This window comes from Bombina bombina, chromosome 3 (genome assembly GCF_027579735.1).
Source record: "Bombina bombina isolate aBomBom1 chromosome 3, aBomBom1.pri, whole genome shotgun sequence".
In the NCBI taxonomy this organism is placed as follows: Eukaryota; Metazoa; Chordata; class Amphibia; order Anura; family Bombinatoridae; genus Bombina; species Bombina bombina.
Genome location: NC_069501.1, coordinates 238,122,824 through 238,135,586, shown reverse-complemented (window position 1 = coordinate 238,135,586; position 12,763 = coordinate 238,122,824). Strand labels below are relative to the sequence as shown.

Here is a 12,763-nt window from a genome sequence, read left to right as displayed (position 1 = left end):
TGGAAGCTATCAAGGGGTGCCAAGGTCCCCTTGGGAAGGCTCATCTGATTGATAAAAAATATTGGCACACAAGACATAACTGAAAACTGTGCTGAGAAGGCTGGAAGCGGAGTTAGACTATATTAAGAGACTTTATTTGTTGATGGGACTTCTAAGAACAAGGTCAAAGGTTCCATTACATGCTTTATATTGTTATATGTTTTGTAAGAATTAAGTTAATTGTTGGTTTACACCTCTTGGTTTCATAACAGGTGAAAATAAGATCTAGTACTATATATACAACATACTATAGACATCTCACTGTGTCTCTTAGTAGCAATTACGATTTTTCTTAGTTACTGTTATTTTTGATTGCTTTTGTTTTTTGTTTGTTATTTTTCTTACTCAATTAGAGTACTCTAAAATTTGCAGAATACATATCCTGTTGCACCACTGAATAATCCATATTTAAAGCACTATCTATAAGCTATATTGCATTTGTACTCAGACTTAGTGTTAGTCATATTTGGCAAAAAAGGAAATGAGCAAAATAATTAACATTATTTCCCAGAATGCAAAGGGTTTAAACTCCCCACAGAAAAGATCAATAGCACTTTCAGATCTATATAAAAGAAAGGGTGATATAATATTCCTTCAGGAGACTCACTTTAAGAAAAGAAATGAACCTAAATATCTAGGGACAAAATACACTCACCACTTCCATAGCTCAGCAGACTCAAAGAAATGTGGGGTTAGTATCTTAATACACAAGGACATTCCCTTCAAACACATACAAACCACGTCAGATACTGAAGGCAGATTCCTAGGGGTGTTTGGACTTCTTTATGGAAGCCCAGTGACCTTGATAAATATATATGCACCTAATACAAGACAGCTCCCATTCTTCAAGAATATTTTTAATAAGATAATAGATTTCTCTAGAGGAGTGACGTTCTTGGGAGGGGACCTCAACTTAGCACTGGATCCCCAGATGGATAGCTCATCCACCACAAATAGAGCCTTAAAACATGTAACCAAAGGCCTAGGGAAGTTAATGAGAGACCACAATCTGTACGATGTCTGGAGGTTTATAAACCCTTCCAAGAGAGATTACACCTTTTTCTCATCACCGCACCATACTTATAGTCGAATAGACTACATCATGACTAATCAATGCGGCTTAGCCACCATACGGACATCAAAAATCTCACACACTACTTGGTCAGATCACTCTGCGGTGATAACACAGTTTCACTGGCCTAACATACCGATACACCCCTTTATTTGGAAACTAGATGACTCAATACTAAACACGCCTAGATACACTGAGGGACTGGTCAAATCACTGAATGAATACTTCACGATAAATGCGCAGGCAGATAGTGATCCGTTCATAGTCTGGGAGGCACACAAATGCTATATGAGAGGAGAATTTATTAAAATCAAATCACAGATGAAGAAAGCATCCAGACAGCACTATACAGATCTCTCAAACTCTCTATCCCAAATAGAATACCAACACAAACAAGATCCACTAAATACTGAAGTGCTAAAAGAATTACAGAAAGCTAGAGAAGCCCTTAGGGACCTCCTAACTAGGGAATATAATCTTACGACAATAAAACTCAAGCAACGCTACTACTATGAAAGTAATAGAAGTGGCAAGCTGCTAGCGCGGGCGCTGAAACTTAAAAAACTCAAAACTTATATCCATGAACTGGACACACACGATAAACGTAAAGCAAAGGCAACACCAGATATCCTATCCCAGTTTGAAACATACTATACAAAATTGTATAATATACAAAACAAAGACACTGATAACCCCACACTACCTAATATATCATCATATTTAGAAAAATGCCAACTACCCCAATTATCGGAGGAACAAACTAATGAGTTAGAAAACCCACTAACTACTGAAGAGATAGCAATGGCAATCTCCAATCTGAATACAGGAAAAAGCCCCGGGCCGGATGGCTATTCTGTCCAATATTATAAAAAATTCTCCTCTATTTTAATACCACATTTACAGAAGATATTTAACCAAATATCGGAAAACACGTCATTCCCCCCAAATATGCTAGAAGCGCACATCACGGTGCTACCAAAACCTGGGAAACCAGCCACTACTCCCTCAAATTTTAGGCCCATTTCCCTGCTAAATGTGGACGTAAAAATCTATGCGAAAGCGCTGGCAGCAAGACTCAACAGGTATTTACCTGAACTAGTCCACATTGACCAAGTTGGATTCGTGCCTCGTAGAGAGGCACGGGATAATACGATAAAAGCTATGGACCTTATAGAATATGTCCAAAAAGAAAAGATCCCCACCATTTTCTTGGGAATAGATGCTGAAAAGGCCTTTGACAGGCTCAATTGGTCTTTTCTACGCTACACCCTTATTAAATTTGGAATAGGACCCCACATGATAGAAAAAAATTTTGCATTATATTCCGACCCTTCAGCCAAAATCAGACTAAATAACTCACTCTCAAACACTATCACTATAAGGAATGGAACCCGACAGGGATGCCCATTATCCCCCTTATTATTTGTGTTGGCCATGGAAGTGCTAGCTAGTAATATATGAAATAATAACGCCATCACAGGGGTTAGAGTAGGGGACAGGCATTATAAATTATCGCTGTATGCGGATGACCTTATGTTAACACTGACTAATCCATTAACCTCCCTAACAGCGCTACAGAAGGAGTTCGACCTATATAGCTCTTACTCCTTCTTTAAAATTAATACAACCAAATCGGAGATTCTAGGAGTAGTAGTGCCTGGAACATTACTGCAACAAATTAGCAACCAGTTTCAGTTTTCGATACAAGAAAACTCCTTGAAATACCTAGGGATATATATAGCAAAAACCAAAGAGGAACTATTCACACTAAATTATACGAAACTACTACAAGATTTACAGATAGAAATAAATAGGTGGAAAAGCAAATATCTCTCTTGGCTAGGCAGAATCCATGCTTTTAAAATGTCATTTTTGCCACGAATACTATACATGTTTCAAACAATACCCATACAGCTTTCGAAATTGTATTTAAATAGGCTCCAAAGCCATGTTAACACATTCATATGGCAGAACAAAATGCCTAGAGTCTCTAAGAAGACTATGTATAGAGACAGACACAATGGGGGCCTGGGTGTCCCCAACCTAACATATTATAAACAGGCATCTATTATGACTAGAATAATAGACTGGAGTAAACATCTCAAAGATAAGGAATGGGTACTATTAGAACACGAACTAGCAGACACTTCAAGTCTGAGTGGCCAATGTTGGCTACGCAAGTCACAGAGGAAGCTATGTAACTTAACGCCAAGATCAGTATTGGAAACCCTAGAGGTATGGGATTCAATACTAAAGAACACAAACGACATATCCTCTGTTCCATCTCCCCTGACTCCTTTACTGGCAAACAGCGACTCCCCAATGGCCAATAGTATCATAAAGGGCGATGACATGAACTTACACTGTTGGATACCAACACACTCAGTATTAGATAACGGTAAAATGCTCACAAAAACAGAAATAATGGACAAACACATATTTACCTGCCTGAATTGGTATGAATATTTACAACTCACACACTACATCAACCATAATAAAAATAGATCGAGTTTGTTGAGGAAACTTACTACATTTGAATCTATATGTTATTCAGAAGGCACCTCAAGGAAGGGGCTATCACAGTCTTATGGACTTTTGCTAGCAGCACATTCGAAACAGCTGCCTTCATACACTAAAATGTGGGAGGAGGAACTACACAAATCCTTAACGCCAAATGAGTGGCAGCTGATTTTCTACCAGATGGGCAGAGCCCCATCTTCTATGAATGTCACAGAGACAAATATGAAGCTACTTACCAGATGGTATCTTACACCAAAAAGACTATCTAATATATACCCAAATACCAGCAAACTCTGCTGGAGAGGGTGTGGACAGGAAGGAACTCTCTCCCATATATGGTGGGAGTGCCCCCTATTGCAAACATACTGGACGAACATACACACAGAAATAGGGAAAATAATAACAATACCACTAGGAAAAGACCCATTTGTGCTTCTATTCAATAAAGTACCTAAAATACAGTGTAAATTAAGGTCAATGCTATTATACATTATGCTGAATTGCGCCAAACAATTAATCCCAAAGCTATGGAAAAACACAAAAACCCCTACAGTACAGGAGTGGAGGGAACATGTAACGAGATTATTATCCCTTGAAAAATATCATTACCAACAAACTAATAGAATAGAAGAATATCACTCCATACTGTTTCTATGGGAAGATTATTTAGGAACAGTACAAAGACACCCTAATTGACCAAGATGTACTCTCAGGAATATGTATAACAACAAATGCATATGGCATACGAGACCATAGGTAAGGGTAATCTAACCTGAAGTAGATGTAATAGGATAGAGAGTGTAAAGTGGTGCAGCAGCGAGCTGACAGGTTTATGTTATTTACTGCTACGGAACAACATGTTGTGAAGTTGTCCCTGCTTGTTTTTGTTTGCGATGTATCTAAATATATGTTCATATATGACGTATGATGTAAAATGAATAAATATCAATAAAAAAAAAATAAAAAAAAAAAAATAAATAATTATTATTTATATTGTAGCTATATTAGGGTTTATTTTATAGGCAAGTATTTAGTTTTAAATAGGATTAATTTAGTTCATAATAGAAATATTATTTAGATTTATTTAATTAATATTTAAGTTAGGGGGGTGTTAGGGTTAGTGTTAAACTTAGGTTTAGGGGTTAATAATTTTATTACAGTGGCGGCGGTGTAGTGGGGGGCAGGATAGGGGTTAATAAATTTATTATAGGTGGCGACGGTCTAGGGGGGGCAGGATAGGGGTTAATAAATTTATTATAGGTGACGACGGTCTAGGGGGGGCAGGATAGGGGTTAATAAATTTATTATAGGTGGTGACGGTGTAGGGGGGCAGGATAGGGGTTACTAGGTATAATGTAGGTGGCAGCGGTGTCTCCAGGAGCGGCGGTTTAGGGGTTAATACATTTATAAGACTTGCGGCAGGGTCTAGGAGCAGCGGTTTAGGGGTTAGTAACTTTATTTAGTTGCGGGGGGCTCCGGGGGCACCTAGCAGTGAGATCGGATGAGTGATAACTATCACAGTCCGCTGCTCATCGCCCCGTGGCTTTTTGACAGCTTTATTTGATAACTTATTATTTTTTCAGGTCCGCGGCGGCGAAGGTAGGCGAGCTTAGGCGGGCGTATTGGGCCGGCGAAGGCAGGAAAGTTGACACGTTGATAACTACCCCCCAATATGGTTAAAATACGGAAAATATACGACCCTAATTCTATATATACATTGACTGATTTTGAAATTCATTATAAACATTGATTATTTCTAAAAATCATTTTTTCTTTTATATTACTAAGACCAAATTAACGAAAAATTAAATATATTTTTCTTCTTCATGTAAAAATACTGACATGTATCACAGAACATCCAATCAATCAACAAAAAAAATAATAAAAATTAATATATTAAAAATATATTGAAAAACAAATTAATATATAAAAAATTGATATAAAAACCCCAATGAAAATTCATCTTCTAAATAATTTCTCTCATATATAAAACTATGAAAAAAATAATAATAATACAGTACAACTCCAAATATCCGGACCCCGGAAATACGGACAACCCGAGAATCCGGACTCCGGCGCGATCACAACTTCCGGGTGTTGGTTTCTCAAAGCGCATGCAAATTTCAGTGCGGGTGCAGCAAAAAGTGAAATCTGAGCTCCACAACTACATGACCGGTACCTGTGCAGGTATTTAGCATCTTTACACTACACAGTACCGGTATACAGTACTGTACCACCAATGTCTCCTAAAGTGGATAAACAGAAGCGTAGGAGAAACACTCTAAAATTGAGTGACAAACTTGAAATCATCAAAAAACTTGAATCAGGGGTTAGTGTTTCTGTTCTAATGGAAACATATGACATTGGAAAGTCTACCATTTATGATATAAAAAATGCCAAAAATAAAATTCTACAGTTTACAGCCTCATCTGAGCCTTACAACAAAATTGCAGAAAGAAAAAGTTTACATAAGCCAAAGTTAGAAAACCTTGATACGGTTTTGCATGAATGGTTTTTGATTAAATGATCAGAAGGTATGGCAATTTCTGGGTCAATGCTTATCACCAAAGCAAAATCTTTTAAGGAGCAAATGAACATTGATTCTGAATGTATCTTTAGCAGTGGATGGCTTAGGAATTTTAAAATGCGTCATGGTATTAGACAGCTAAATGTTGTTGGAGAAAGGCAGTCGGCTGATACACATGCTGCAGCAGATTATAGTGCAACATTTGAAAAAATTGTCATTGACTATGATCTCACACCTGATCAAATTTACAATGCAGATGAAACAGGTGTTTTCTGGAAATGTCTGCCCACTAAACCTCTGGCTGGAAACCAAGAACGAAATGCTAAAGGTTTTAAGATGAATAAAGAAAGACTTACTGTCCTCACCTATGCTAATGCTTCTGGACAGCATAAAATCAAGCTTCTGGTGATTGGCAAATATAAGCGCCCACGGGCATTTAAAGGAGTTTTGCACCTACCTGTGACTTATAAAGCTCAAAAAAATGCTTGGATGGACAAAGACATTTTTCAAGATTGGTTTGTTAATGATTTTATTCCATCAGTTCGCCAGAACCTAACAAATTTGGGAAAACCTGCTAGCACAAAGTGCTTGCTGCTTCTTGACAACTGTAGGGCTCACCCCCATGAATCAAAATTAGTGTCTGATTGTGGAAATATTTTTGCATCTTACTTGCCACCAAATGTTACATCACTAATTCAGCCCATGGACCAAGGAGTCATTAGGAACTTCAAATGCCATTATAAAAATGTCTTTATGATGAAAATGTTAAACAGGGATGTTGATTCTATAGAATTTCAACACAGCTTTACAATAAAAGATGCAGTGTTTTCTCTTGTAACTGCATGGAACGCAGTCAAGCCTGTAACTCTTTTAAGAGCGTGGCGAAAGTTATGGCCAAATGTGATGCATGGAGAGCTAGAGTGTGAGGAAAATGAAGATCTTGAAGGGTTCCTTGTAGAGCAGAGAGCATCTGAAGTGAATGAACTCATGCAATCTGTCAAATTAGCTCAGGAAGACAACCCTCTATGCAAACTTAATGAAGAGGACCTAGAAGAGTGGATATGCATTGAAGATAATGTTGAGATTGCAGCCACTTTTACTGATCAAGAAATCATTGACAGCATCACAAATCCAGATCAGACAGAGGAGCACACTTCTGAAAAATCTGATGAAGAAGATGACAGACTTGAAACTGAAAAGGTATCTTGGGCTACTGCTGAAAAATGCATGGAAACCATTGTGAAATTTGTGGAACAAAACCATAGCTTTACACTCCAAGACGTCATGCAAGTGCACATGGTGCAAAATAATTTTATCACAAAGAAATTACAAGGTCGCAGACAATGTGACATACGAAGATATTTACAGAAAACAATAGAAGCATCTGTCATCCAAACTACCAATCAACTGCAGCAGCAAACACTCACAACACTCAATCCACAAACAGATCACCTTGCACAGCAGGAAGAAGAAAACATGTCATATGCAGGTACAGTACTGTACTTTATTTTTATACTGTAAAACTGAAACGCCTTACGCAGTGCAGTATTTACTAAAAAAAAATCTCTTTTTATCTTTTAAAACAGAGGAAACATCTGCTAATAGCCATCCTGCATCGCAGAAGCTCAGTTCACAAGCGGATCACCAGGTGTAGCAGGTGTTAGCATTCGGTGAACAAGCAGTTCAGCATGTACCGAAGAAATACCTGTGACAGAAAAGAATGTACATGTGCATGTGTACAGTACTGTACTCTATTCTAGGCAATCTGTTCATTATTTAGTTACTGCATTAAAACATTTTTAAAAAATTAACACATCTCCTTTACTATTTACAAGGTACTGTATTTTAGCATTGATGTCTGAGAATCCGGAAAATCCAAAAATACGGACTGGACAAATCCCCAAGCAGTCCGGATTTTTGGAGTTGTACTGTAATAATAAAACTATGAAAAAAATATATAGATAAAAAGTAAAAAGTAAAAATGTATATGGAATCAGTAACCTTACAGAAGTCCTACTTGATGGCAATTTGCCACAATAGATCACAAAGGATGAAAACAGCTATTCTCATTCTCTAACGGCTAGATTTAGAGTTTTGTCGGTAACGACCCGCGTATCTAACGCTGGCTTTTTTCTGGCCGCACCTTTAAAATAACTCTGGTATTGAGAGTCCACAGAATGGCTGCGTTAGGCTCCAAAAAAGGAGCGTATAGCATATTTAACGCAACTTCAACTCTCGATACCAGAGTTGCTTACGGACGCGGCCAGCCTCAAAAACGTGCTCGTGCACGATTCCCCCATAGGAAATAATGGGGCTGTTTGAACTGAAAAAAAACCTAACACCTGCAAAAAAGCCGCGTTCAGCTCCTAACGCAGCCCCATTGTTTCCTATGGGGAAACACTTCCTACGTCTGCACCTAACACTCTAACATGTACCCCGAGTCTAAACACCCCTAACCTTACACTTATTAACCCCTATTCTGCCGCCCCCGCTATCGCTGACCCCTGTATATTATTTTTAACCCCTAATCTGCCGCTCCATAAACCGCTGCTACTTACATTATCCTTATGTACCCCTAATCTGCTGCCCCTAACACCGCCGACCCCTATATTATATTTATTAACCTCTAATCTGCCCCCCACAACGTCGCCTCCACCTGCCTACACTTATTAACCCCTAATCTGCTGAGCGGACCGCACCGCTATTATTATAAAGTTATTAACCCCTAATCCGCCTCACTAACCCTATAATAAATAGTATTAACCCCTAATCTGCCCTCCCTAACATCGCCGACACCTAACTTCAATTATTAACCCCTAATCTGCCGACTGGAGCTCACCGCTATTCTAATAAATGTATTAACCCCTAAAGCTAAGTCTAACCCTAACACTAACACCCCCCTAAATTAAATATAATTTGAATATAATGAAATTAATTAACTCTTATTAAATAAATTATTCCTATTTAAAGCTAAATACTTACCTGTAAATTAAATCCTAATATAGCTACAATATAAATTATAATGATATTATAGCTATTTTAGGATTAATATTTATTTTACAGGTAACTTTGTATTTATTTTAACCAGGTACAATAGCTATTAAATAGTTAAGAACTATTTCATAGCTAAAATAGTTAAAATAATTACAAATTTACCTGTAAAATGAATCCTAACCTAAGTTACAATTAAACCTAACACTACACTATCAATAAATAAATTAAATAAAATACCAATAATTATCTACAATTAAACCTAACACTACACTATCAATAAATGAAAAAACAATGAAATAAACTAACTAAAGTACAAAAAATAAAAAAGAACTAAGTTACAAAAAATAAAAAAATATTTACAAACATTAGAAATATATTACAACAATTTTAAACTAATTACACCTACTCTAAGCCCCCTAATAAAATAACAAAGCCCCCCAAAATAAAAAAATGCCCTACCCTATTCTAAATTGCTAAAGTTCAAAGCTCTTTTACCTTACCAGCCCTGAACAGGGCCCTTTGCGGGGCATGCCCCAAGAAGTTCAGCTCTTTTGCCTGTAAAAAAAAACATACAATACCCCCCCCCAACATTACAACCCACCACCCACATACCCCTAATCTAACCCAAACCCCCCTTAAATAAACCTAACACTAAGCCCCTGAAGATCTCCCTACCTTGAGTCGTCTTCACCCAGCCGAGCCAAATTCTTCATCCAAGCGGAGCAAGAAGAGGTCCTCCATCCGGTAGAAGTCTTCATCCAAGCGGGGCAGAAGAGGTCTTCCAACCGATTGAAGTCTTCATCCAAGCGGCATCTTCTATCGTCATCCATCCGGAGCGGAGCGGCAGCATCCTGAAGACCTCCGACGCGGAACATCCATCCGGGCCGACGACTGAACGACGAATGACGGTTCCTTTAAATGACGTCATCCAAGATGGCGTCCCTCGAATTCCGATTGGCTGATAGGATTCTATAAGCCAATCGGAATTAAGGTAGGAAAATTCTGATTGGCTGATGGAGTCAGCCAATCAGAATCAAGTTCAATCCGATTGGCTGATCCAATCAGCCAATCAGATTGAGCTCGCATTCTATTGGCCAATCGGAATTAAGGTAGGAATATTCTGATTGGCTGATGGAATCAGCCAATCAGAATATTCCTACCTTAATTCCGATTGGCTGATAGAATCCTATCAGCCAATCGGAATTCGAGGGACGCCATCTTGGATGACGTCATTTAAAGGAACCGTCATTCATCGTTCAGTCGTCGGCCAGGATGGATGTTCCGCGTCAGAGGTCTTCAGGATGCTGCCGCTCCGCTCCGGATGGATGACGATAGAAGATGCTGCTTGGATGAAGACTTCAATCGGATGGAAGACCTCTTCTGCCCCGCTTGGATGAAGACTTCTACCGGATGGAGGACCTCTTCTTGCTCCGCTTGGATGAAGAATTTGGCTCGGCTGGGTGAAGACGACTCAAGGTAGGGAGATCTTCAGGGGCTTAGTGTTAGGTTTATTTAAGGGGGGTTTGGGTTAGATTAGGGGTATGTGGGTGGTGGGTTGTAATGTTGGGGGGGGGTATTGTATGGTTTTTTTTTACAGGCAAAAAAGCTGAACTTCTTGGGGCATGCCCCGCAAAGGGCCCTGTTCAGGGCTGGTAAGGTAAAAGAGCTTTGAACTTTAGTAATTTAGAATAGGGTAGGGCATTTTTTTATTTTGGGGGTCTTTGTTATTTTATTAGGGGGCTTAGAGTAGGTGTAATTAGTTTAAAATTGTTGTAATATTTTTCTAATGTTTGTAAATATTTTTTTATTTTTTGTAACTTAGTTCTTTTGTATTTTTTGTACTTTAGTTATTTTATTTCATTGTATTTATTTGTAGGAATCGTATGTAATTAATTTATTGATAGTGTAGTGTTAGGTGTAATTGTAGATAATTGTAGGTATTGTATTTAATTAATTTATTGATAGTGTAGTGTTAGGTTTAATTGTAACTTAGGTTAGGATTTATTTTACAGGTAAATTTGTAATTATTTTAACTATTTTAGCTATTAAATAGTTCTTAACTATTTAATAGCTATTGTACCTGGTTAAAATAAATACAAAGTTACCTGTAAAATAAATATTAATCCTAAAATAGCTATAATATCATTATAATTTATATTGTAGCTATATTAGGATTTATTTTACAGGTAAGTATTTAGCTTTAAATAGGAATCATTTATTTAAGAAGAGTTTATTAATTTCGTTAGATTTAAATTATATTTAATTTAGGGGGGTGTTAGTGTTAGGGTTAGACTTAGCTTTAGGGGTTAATACATTTATTAGAATAGCGGTGAGCTCCAGTCGGCAGATTAGGGGTTAATAATTGAAGTTAGGTGTCGGCGATGTTAGGGAGGGCAGATTAGGGGTTAATACTATTTATTATAGGGTTAGTGAGGCGGATTAGGGGTTAATAACTTTATTATAGTAGCGGTGCGGTCCGCTCGGCAGATTAGGGGTTAATAAGTGTAGGCAGGTGGAGGCGACGTTGAGGGGGGCAGATTAGGGGTTAATAAATATAATATAGGGGTCGGCGGTGTTAGTGGCAGCAGATTAGGGGTACATAAGGATAACGTAGGTGGCGGCTCTTTGCGGTCGGCAGATTAGGGGTTAATTATTGTAGGTAGCTGGCGGTGACGTTGTGGGGGGCAGGTTAGGGGTTAATAAATATAATATAGGGGTCGGCGGTGTTAGGGGCAGCAGATTAGGGGTACATAAGTATAACGTAGGTGGCGGTCGGCAGATTAGGGGTTAAAAAAATGTATTCGAGTGTCGGCGATGTGGGGGGACCTCGGTTTAGGGGTACATAGGTTGTTTATGGGTGTTAGTGTACTTTAGGGCACAGTAGTTAAGAGCTTTATGAACCGGCGTTAGCCCAGAAAGCTCTTAACTACTGACTTTTTTTCTGCGGCTGGAGTTTTGTCGTTAGATTTCTAACGCTCACTTCAGCCACGACTCTAAATACCAGCGTTAGAAAGATCCCATTAAAAAGATAGGATACGCAATTGACGTAAGGGGATCTGAAAAGTGAGCGTTAGACCCTTTTTTGAATGACTCCAAATACCGGCGGTAGCCTAAAACCAGCGTTAGTAGCCTCTAACGCTGGTTTTCACAGCTACCACCAAACTCCAAATCTAGGCCTAAGATAACACCCTATATCAAAATCAATATTCAAACCATTAGGGTGTAAAGTTTTTAAATCAAAGATCCATTTTGTTTCTTTTTTGATAAGCTGAGACTGTATGTTCCCACCCCTCCAGTTCTGTTTTACTTTTTCTATTCCCATAAAGGAGAAATGTGTGAGATTACCATTATTACAAGCCGCAAAATGTTTCGGCACGGGGAGGTCTTTATTCCTATCTGAATCATGTTTTTCAATTGACCATATATGCTCACGTATGCAGTCGCGTAACGGTCTTTCAGATTCTCCTATATACTGCTTGCCACAACGGCACTGTATTAGGTAAATAACAAATCTATCAGAACATCTAATAGTGTCCTTGATCTTATAGGACTTTCCTGTAATGTTAGATGTAAACTCTTTCTGTTTTTTGGAGTGTTTACATGATTTACAT

The 12,763-nt window shown here is 38.2% G+C and overlaps 1 pseudogene; it reads left to right on the top strand.

Annotated features, from left to right (window-relative positions):
- Positions 1–5,870: 5,870 nt before the first annotated feature.
- LOC128652293 (jerky protein homolog) lies at positions 5,871–7,812 on the top strand (annotated as a pseudogene).
- Positions 7,813–12,763: the final 4,951 nt, after the last annotated feature.